Source organism: Pinus tabuliformis, chromosome 9, assembly GCF_031772625.1.
Source record: "Pinus tabuliformis cultivar Carrire ecotype Pingquan chromosome 9, CPIR1, whole genome shotgun sequence".
NCBI lineage: Eukaryota > Viridiplantae > Streptophyta > Pinopsida > Pinales > Pinaceae > Pinus > Pinus tabuliformis.
This window is the reverse complement of record NC_142307.1, coordinates 1,310,013,023-1,310,023,961: the sequence shown is the minus strand read 5'-3', so window position 1 is coordinate 1,310,023,961 and position 10,939 is coordinate 1,310,013,023.

Genomic DNA, 10,939 nt, shown 5'->3' with positions numbered 1-10,939 from the left:
AGCTACCTGGTTATAATTAGAGTATATGATGTACTAGGTTAGCCTGCGACCCTGCAAAGCACTAACTAATATTTCCTTCTTCATGTGATAATCTGCGACGCCCTGAGCTTCCCATACAACCTTTATGATGAACCAAAATTGGTCCGGGTCCTCATTACCTACACCCTTGAATATAGGTAGTTTTACGGAGCTCACCATATTGAATAATGGAGGTGGCGGTGGTGAGGGTGATGGGGTGAGTGGTGGAGGAAAGGATGGAGGTGGTGTAGATGGATGGGATGAGGGTGGAGGCGGTGTAGGTATTCGCTGGAAACTTTGTCTTATCAACTGACTAGTGCTCAACAAAGAATTCTGCGGTGTTCCTTCATCATCACTTAAAGGGGGTCCGATCAGTGGGCTATACTTAGGACCTTTTATTCCTCCATCCTTGAAGGTTTTCTGCTTCACGTAGCTCCAAACATCAAGGTAATCACATAACCCGTTGTTCACACAAGAGCATATTAACCCAATTATTCAGCGATTTTAAATACTTTCCTCGCTGTCCTTTGAAGAAGCGGGACTCTGCTTCGCTGTAACTGTCAGAGGTATCGACCACGAACTCTGTCACAAATCCTCCTATTATATGGTCGAGCTAATGGTCGACAACATGCATGATATTATATTCAGAAGCTTCCAACCTCCTTACTAGCTTCGATGTCTAAACAATCGACTTGTCAAGCCTCCACCTTCCTTGGTCGTCTGCCAACTTCGCGATCCAATTGTATAAATCAACTGGGAAGGAACATAAGAAGATTTCATGTATTTCTATGTACAGGTATCTGTCCAACCACTGTTATTTCATCAATCACGAATTCTTTTTTTCTTGCGCCATGAATTCATGGATCTTTCTATCCAACCAGGTTTGAATTTCTTTCTTAGTTGGATTCTAATGGTACGACATCACACATGTCTCATGCAGATCTCGGTCCCGACAACAAAACCATTTGTTGGCTTGATGGGCCCTGACCTAGGTTCAGTTTTAGTCAGCCAAGAAAATCCCTACACTATTGGCCCTTTCGGCATCAGCTCGCGGAGCGTGGACTAAAGTCTCACCCGAAGCAGTATGGGGGGATGTAAGAACCAAGTTTCCACACCCTGAGATGGTAGTGATGTCGATCCACACTTCCTGATCCTACCTTTGTACATATCGATAAGGCTTTAGGGCTTATTGATGTTTCTTCTCTTCCACCCTTTAGTACCTCCATGAAGGTATCTGACGAATCTTCGCGTAGCCCTAACCAGCGGTTTAGGCACTTACGCATCCCTATGGCTACATTATTGTATAAGTTCCCAATTTCTCTTAAGTGTTACCTAATCTACTATGCATTTACAGTTATCTTCGTGTAAACCTATATTCTTGATCACGTTCAATTAATAGATATAGCCACATACATTCGCGCATCAAATAAGAATTATAATGTAAACCCAGATCGTAACATAATATAATTAGATGCATTAAACAGAGACAAGATACATAGTGATTTGCAGAATACTTCTCTGTATTGATATCTCAAGTTCAGTACAGACTCTATCCACCTTGCGCACACAGTTGCAGGGGTCCACACACTTAGCTGTGGACTTCTACCCTAGGCCTTTGCGCACTCAGCTGCAGAGCCTTTACCTATGCTAAGACTTGAGAACACTTAGAACCAACTCTTTTTCTAATACTTCTCCTTAACTTCCTCTTTTTCTCTTAGACTCTTCTAAGACTCCTTTTTTATACAATCCCATTGTCCACGGATCATGGGTAGATCTTTACAGCCGACATGAGACTTTACAAAACAAGGGTGGAAAAACCTTTATGACTCTTGACATCTTCACACTCCGCAACCACAAACTGCGGAGACTTTTCATATTTATTACAAAATTTGGGCTTTCTGCCCCAAAACATGGGATTTTAGCCCCAAAACTGACTCTTGGGGGAACCCATTCCCAACATAAAGACAACCTTTCTCCATGGGGATTTGGAGGAAGACATATATATGAAGAAACCATGAGGATATGAGGTAAAAGTGATCCGGATTTAAGCAGGAACGCAATAGATTACATAGATAACCATAAATACAGAGATGCGATAACCATAAAAACAGAGATGCAACAGAAATAATAATATGCGATAACCATAAAAACAGAGATGCCGCGGAAATAATACTTCATTTCATTAATGGAGAATACTGAAATATGCTTACAAATAGAAATAACCCAGCTAGGGCGATGGTAGCTTATCTCTGAGAAGAGATGTGTCGGCTACATGCCTCTGAACTATTTTGAACTGTGTTACAATGAGGCTCGAGGGCCTATTTATTGTTGAGAAACAATGGAAAACCCTTCACATTCCAAAACCTAACCCTAGAAGATGAAACGCCAAATTGTGGGCCCCGTTTTCGGGTAAGTTGGTACATCAACTTCCCGGGGTTGCAAATTGGTCATACTATCTCCGTTTGACGTGCATGATAGCCCGTTGGAAAGATCTCTCCGAGGATTACGACGGAAAAGATGATTTTTATCAGAAAAATCACTGGCGGTGGATTTCCCAAAAAACGTCGTTTAGGGCCTCAAAACGGCTCCGGAAGTTTAGGACCCGAAAAACTGCTAAAAATAGTAAATTGTGCTATAATTAAGGAAACCGATAAAAACTGTAAGAAGCACTAGAGGGGATCCAAGTGGAATTAGCGGGTGGCCACCAATATCCACCTGGATCAAAAAGGGAAAGAGGAACTAGTGTGCAGGTTGAAGAAGAGCTTGTATGGCTTAACACAGGCTCCAAGGCAGTGGTATCTAAAATTTGACAGGTTTATGTTTGAACAAGGTTATAACAGATGTCACTCTAATAATTGTGTTTATCTCAAAAGGAAAAATGATGGAAGCTATATTATATTGTTATTGTATGTAGATGACATGCTTGTTGCAGGTTCTAACATGCAAGAAATAAACGTGCTCAAAATAAAATTGACAAACTCATTCGCAGTGAAGGATTTGGGTGCTGCAAAACAAATCCTTGGTATGAGAATAACTAGAGACAAGAAGAATCGAAAATTAACATTGTTTCAGAGTGAGTACATAGAAAAGGTGCTGAGAAGATTTAATATGTAGAATGCAAAACCAGTTAGTATAACTTTGGCTAGCCATTTCAAACTAAGTAAGGAGGTGTGTCCCAAGACTTAGGATGAAATGGCTGATATGTCTAAAGTTCCATATGCATCAGCAGTTGGAAGCTTAATGTATGCAATGGTCTACACAAGGCTTGATATTGCGCATGTAGTGGGAGTTGTAAGTAGGTACATGAACAATCCAGGAAAAGAACATTCGATGGCAGTGAAGTGGAGTCTCAGGTATTTGAGAGGTACCACAAATCAAGCATTATGGTTTGGTGGTTCAAACATTGCTCTACAGGGATATGTTGATGTAGATATAGTGGGTGATATAGATAACATGAGGAGCACCACAGGGTATGTGTTTACTATAGGTGGAACAACTGTGAGTTGGGTTTCAAAACTGCAAAGTGTTGTTTCACTCTCAACAACGAAAGCAGAGTATGTTGTTGCTACAGAGGCTAATAAAGAAATGATTTGGTTACAAAGGTTTCTGGATGAATTGGGTAAGAAGCAGGAGTTGGGCAGGTTATACAGTGACAACCAGAGTGCCATACATCTTGAAAAGAACTCTGCATTTCATTCCAAGACAAAACATATACAACTCAAGTATCATTTCATACGGCTAGTGTTGGAAGATGGATAGTTGAAGCTGGAAAAGATACACACTAGCTAGCATCCTGCAGATATGTTAACAAAAGTTGTAACCAGGGAGAAGCTAAGATATTGATCAATTTCAATTAGTTTTCAAGTATGATGATGAAGATGAGAAAAAACTAGGTCCAAAGTGGAGTCATTGTCCAACAAATGAAGCAACGATGGAGTTGCTATAATCAGTCTCCAAGTGGGATATTATTGGGTATGGAGCCTGATTATCTTCTTTATTCAGAGGTATCACCGCATTGGACCCCAGTTCATAATGTGGCGGCGACGCCGCCCGTAATATTTTCATAGCAAGGGGGGTCTGGGGGGGGGGGGGGGGGGGGGCGGCTGTGATATTTGGGAGCACCCCCCCGGTAGGGGATCGGGGGCAGCGCCCCAGAAGCTAAAAATAGATGTAAAATTGCTTTGTAAAATGTTGTAATTTCATAGTCAATCTGGGTCGTTCATTAGGCGGAGATCTGACGGTAGAAGTTATGTTTAATTTAGGGTTTTTTTTGCCCTAGAAGCCAACCCCTTGCTCTATATGAGGAATTGTATTGCATCTATGCAGACCTGTATTCTGAGTGAGAAAGAGAGAGGAGATTGTGTGAGAGTGAAGAGGGAATTACAACGGATCTGTTGTAGGTTGTATATCTTGAGTTTGCTGGATAATGTAAAAGGAAGGACTGGCTGTTTCTCTGTGGATGTAGCCCAAATTGGGTGAACCACGTATATATGTGTCTCTCTTGTTTTATGTGTTTATATTTATGCAATATATTTTATGTGTTCCATTAATTTGTAATATATAATTTTCTAACAGAATTATTAAATCACTTTATGTCTAAAACATAATTGTGACTTTCTCAAATTAGGTAATTACATATGGATACTACAGAAACATGCTTGAACTAAACACGCACTGTAACACCCTTTGTGTTAGCCCCTGATTTTGTAATTATAAAAGTTTTAATTGTTTTTCCTAAGGTATGAGACACAAAGATCCACAATCTGAGGGAGAGTTGTGAGTGGCGTTAGCAAGCGTAGTTGAATGCACACCACCCAACAATTGGAAATAAATGACAAGGAAGAGGATATTACCACGTTTCCCTACTTCCATGATGTGAAGAGGATGGGAAATGAGTAGTCCTGTGTAGGTTTAACAGCCTCCACCACATATACCCAAGAAACTAGCCAACCGGGGTAAACATGACATAAGAGGCTACAATGATTGGATTTGACCTCCTATGTGACCTCAAGCAAATGGAATCAATGGAAACATCACACACATTCATCCAAAATCAACTTCAAAATCCTCAAGAGACAAGTCATCCACTCAGACTACCTGTCCCTGTGTCCCACTGATGTTCTGGACACCTTAGGCCTCAGTCGCTCCGATGCTATGGGTAAGAGAGCATCTAGAAACCTAGAGTTTCTCTTAGAGGCTTTCTTGCCAACGACCTCGAGATTTAAGTCACTTTTTCAGGCCTAGAACCCATGTCACTTCCCAGAATGGAGTGATAGATTAAAATTAGTAAAAGTATAGGGAAACAATGATTCAAAAGAAATAAGTTGAACAAGACCTTAACCAGACCCCTACTAGCCATGACATGAATTTCGTCAAAAATATCATCTACATGTGATCTCCAGGTATAAACAACAGAATTAAGGGTAGGGATCTCATACTTATCTGAGAATCACTATGAACCATTGTTCCCTCAAGTCATTTACTACATTATCATCTATTATTTCATAGACACATTATCCACTCATATACAAGTAAAAACATGCTGAGATCCATACATAGTTGTTGTGAAAAAACATACATATAACCAACATAATAGGAACAGAAATATCATAAACATATCAGCCATAAAACCCACATACACATCAATACATTTAGACATGAAAATCGAGGGAATGAATGTCTCATTAACAAATGCACTAAACCAACCAGAGATGGGACTACCACGTTCCACCCAACCATAAATTGGTTGAGCCAAGTCTCTCTTCAGCCAATCACCCCAATTCCATATTCTAGGCATGAATGTGGGACTCATAGAACACACCAGAAACACCAACAAGCATGGATGCCACTAGATTTATCTGCCTACACCGTGAGGAATTTGAGTGCCTCCTAGTTTCTCACACTTTACCACAATCCACAGTCCGATCTAGGGATCACTAGGCCCTACACTGAGATATACTCTCCAAGCTTTATTGTACATCCCATCCCAGGACTACTAGGCCCAACAAAGAGAAAATCCACCTCTTGGCTTTATCGTATATCCTGCCATTCACCAACAAGGATCGCTAAGCCGACCAAGTCACACAATCTGGCTTTACCGCAACCCATCGTCCAGTTCAGGGGTTACTAGCCTAGTGGTTTTACCGTGATCCACATTCTGGTTCAGGGACCGCTAGGCCATGTGTTTGTCACTTTGCAGATCCACCCCACTCAACTTCAAATCTAATCCGATCATCCCACATTAACTGAATGCGAGAACCCATCTCATCAAAGCTATCAAGAAATGGCAAAGCTAGGTTGAAGAATGTTGTCACATCTAGAAAAACCCATTCCATGATAGAAAAGAACCACATGTAATCCCATGCATGTTAGATCTAACAAGGAAAATACACATGCAAGTCGATACTTGCAATGAAGCCTATTGTAGCTGCTTGATCCTGAATTTACCCGCTTAGTCTTTGCTTCCTTTTGCCTTCTATGCCTTTATTGCTCCAATGCCAAAGTGCTCCAAGAAAACTCTATGTGTCCAAGAGAGAGAGAGAGAGAGAGAGAGAGAGAGAGAGAGAGAATAATGAGAGAGCTCCAAAGCTAAACTGACAAAAGGTTACCAAATGATCCTCATAAGCCTTTTTATGGATGAGGCCTCTATTTTCTTAATTTTCGATTATTTTCCTTCATTTTCATCCTCACATGCAACCTGTCACCTTTCACCTCATTTTTCTCCTAATTTCCATTATTTTCATAAATAAATGTGCCAAAAATGTTGTTTTTCCTTTCCAAATCCTTAGCCATTGCCTTTGCAAATTTCCTTCACCATAAACAACCAAATGAACACCCCCTAGGATGTCTTGCCCAACATTCATCTTGGAATAAGTGTCCGATCGACCATGGTCATCGTTTTTAACTTTTATTACATGGAATTTCACCTGGTATGTTATAGAACCCTCCCCTTTGGGCAACACTGTCCTTGGTGTTCAATCACACATATACCTCAACAACCTACAAAAAGAATACATACTACTCATGGAGCTTTATAACATAACTCGATGCAGTAATTACAATGAAAGACCTGCTCAAAACAAAACATCATGACAACATACAACATATTGGAGCTTTATAACATAGCTCATTATGATATTTACAATGATCATCCTGCTGAGTGCCAACCCACATGACATAATAACACCATGATAACATAACCACATGATAACATAGCAACATGACAACATAATCATAATGACATGACATCCATACTGCTTAGTGGAGCTTTATAACATAGCTCATGGCAGTAGTTACATCCATATACATATGTAAATATAGAAATATCACCAAAATATATACAAAAACATATACCAAAACATATATCAAAACATATACAAAAACATCACATCAAAAAAATACGAGTTGATAATTGTAATTAAAGACTCAAGCAATTGCAACAAAAATGAAGGGAGCTCACATATTGCTCAAGGAGCCTATTCGCTTGGCCTCCATTCTTGAGCCAAAAAAAAAAACAGGCTGGTGATCATGAGGAGGACGATGGTGGCAGAGAGGGTTTATGCAATCATTTTTCATGTGAGATTCCAGTCTAGCTTCCTGGGCAATATTGGCAGTCCTAGATTGGAATATCTATGTTGTCACAAAAGAAATTCCTACGCCACTATGATCTCGAACGGAAAAGATCCCATGAGATTATGCTTTGATCCAAGGCAATAGATATCAATTTTTGCACGGTTTCTGTTTGGACCCAGGAGGCTCTTTCCCTCTCTAAACTGCAGGCATTTCTACAGATCAAACAAAATACTGTCAAATCTGGTCATCCAGAAGACAAAGCAAACCACGCCCTGACCAGATCTGAAGTTCTCTTTACATCTTGGCTCTGTAGTGGTGGTTTGGCACTCGTACCAGACAAATTTTTATTGCGAACCAAGGAAACACATCACTAGACCAGATATGGAGAAACAAGCAATAGGTCGGCTCCACCATGCCCAGATCTAATGGATCCAGAGTCTTACGTTGTAGATCTACAGTCATTATTCACTAGATCTCGTTGTCTTAAGCCAGATATAGATTCAATACATCGAGTTGGTATAGGTTGGATGACTTTTGTAATGAATCCCATCAGCACGCCTTTAAAGATAACCAGAGTGCAATCTGGGTCCCTAGAATCAGAACCACCTTACGACATCAATTTGGACCTTGAATCTTTGCAACAAGTAGAACCAATCCGCTTCCAATTTAAAAAAAAAACCCCAGTCAGGATTTCTTCATTAGTTTGGGTGCATGCTGTAGACAGAGTACTCCAAATGAAGCAAAATATCATGCAAAAATATGGATATCCACTGCATCTACAACACTTGATATGTGAGGGAAGATCTATGCAGGATAATTGGTATTTACAGGAATACAACATTATATATGTGACCACCATAATCCTCAATCTACGTATGAGAGGTGGAGTCAGGATCCAGTAAAAAAAGGTGATGGAGGAGGCTCTAAATCAATACATCTAAAGGTACATAATCAAGACAGGGACACATAAATGGAGGACCCTCCTACAAGAATATTCTACAGGGAAAAACTGTAGCTAGAGCTCCCATAGAACAAGCACACACTGTCCCCAACTCCTAAATAGTGGAGCAACTGAATTATATTCTAGAACTGCATATAGGAACTACAAAAATAGATGATCAATACAATACATGTGAATCACAAGCCATTATTTGTAGATTCAATAGTTTCTGGCTAAAACCAATGGAGCACTTTCATTCGATCTTCACAAACTAGACAATACACTATGAAATACACCTCTGCTTCAAAGGGTTTTTCATTGTAAAGTTCCCATCATTGGTGGCACGGATTATTATTCAAGAAGGACCGTGGTTTTGGGGATCGACGAGCCTCTTCATTAATCCATGGTTTCTATAATTTGATGCAAACTCCATGATTGTATCCAGAATGCCGTTATAGGTCAAGCTACACAACCTCCCCCTACATTTTTGGCATAATCAAGTCTTAGAAGGTATTTGGAATATCATAGGGCATTACATCAAAACAGATACACAAAGAATGGAGGAAATAATCTATACTTTCACACGAATTTTTATGAAAGTGGATCTCAGTAAAGGCTTATTGGACCGCGTACAAATGATACATAAGAAGAAGAATTGGACTTAGCTCTTAGATTACAAAAGCACAATCTTCAGATGTAGAATTTTCTGACAAACAAGACATCTACAAAACACGTGCCCTGAAGCCAAAAAATACACTCGAAGGAAGAATAAAATAGGAAATCAACCCAAAGGATGGAAATTCCCCCTAAATGAGCTTGATGAGGAAGAGGATGAAGCAGGGAATGATCACATTCCTCATAAACACAACTAAAACCCTAAAGAAATAGAGGAAAAGGGGAATGCATCACAAGAACCATCTGACTTACAGATCACCCCGGCTCAGCCAGAAAAGATACCAGAAGAAAAGGATACCAGTGGAATTAAACGTCAACATACATCAGACAACTCAGATTCAGACAAGGACTCTACAAGAATAGAAGAAGTAAATTGGCTTGCTCTTGTCTCTTACATGCCAACTCAAGGAGAATGGCGCAAGGTAGAGAAAAATAAATGGAGAAAAACTTAACTTTTCTCTTCATCTGTATTTAGTTGTTTTTTGTATGAACTTACGATCATTAGTCATATACTAGATGATGGAGTGCTATTAAGCATCTGCAACATGTAAAATTTTTTTTCATTAATAAAATTATGATTTTTCATTGGGAAAAATCAAATCAAAACATATACCAAACACCATATCAAAGCATATACCAAAACACCATATCAAAGTTACTTTGCCTCAAGTAGCAAACAAGGAAGAATACATAGCTCACACCTGATTCACCATCTCCCATGTAGCTTCATCAGGCTCAAAGTGCTTCCACGACACTTTAATTTTCTCGAATGCTTGGTTCCAGAGCATGAGCACCTTTTTCTACAATATACAATGAGGCTCCGGCCGAAATTCTCCATATGGTTCCACTTGCAATACAAACCAGTCAATCACATGATCAACATCCTTAACATAATTCTTAAGCAAAGATATATGGAAAACATCATGGACTTTCATTGTCAGAGGTAGTGCAATTCGATAGGCTACTAGCCCAATCCTCTCAATGATATTGAAGGGTCCACAAAGCTGTGGTTCCAGCTTCGCACAAGATCCAATCTGCAAGGAGCTCTTCTTCAGTTTGATGCACAAATACACATGTTCCTAAACCTAGAACTCCTTGTACAACTTGTTCGATTTGCATAGTTTTTGAGCTTATCCAGTGTTGCTTTTAGATTCTTCTTGGTCACCTGAATTTCCTGTTCCATGTCTACAAACATATCTATTCCAATCAATACCCTGCTAACCGGATCACTCCAACTGATGGGAGTGTTACATCTCCACCCATACAATGCCTCAAAAGGACTCATCCTCAATGACTCCTGATAATCGTTGTTGTATGCGAACTCTACCAGGGGGAGATACTCTTCCCACTTCTGTTGCTGATGCATCACATACATCCTCAACATGTCCTCCAATATCCTATTGACGGTCTCTGTCTATCCATCTATCTGCGGATGATAAGTTGTACTGAAGGCTAATTTTATGCCCAAACCTATAAATAAGTCCTTCCAGAACTTGGAAGTGAACTTCACATCCTTGTTTGAAACAATCTTCTTTGGAACACCATGTTACCTGACCGCATATCTGATGAATACCTGTGCTACATTGCTAGCTGAGAATTTAGACTTCACTGGAATGAAATATGCAACCTTTTTCAACCTTTCCATGATAACCATGATGGAATCATGTTGTCTCACTGTCTTCGGCAACCCTATGATGAAATCCATGTAAATAACCTCCCATTTCTATTTTGGAA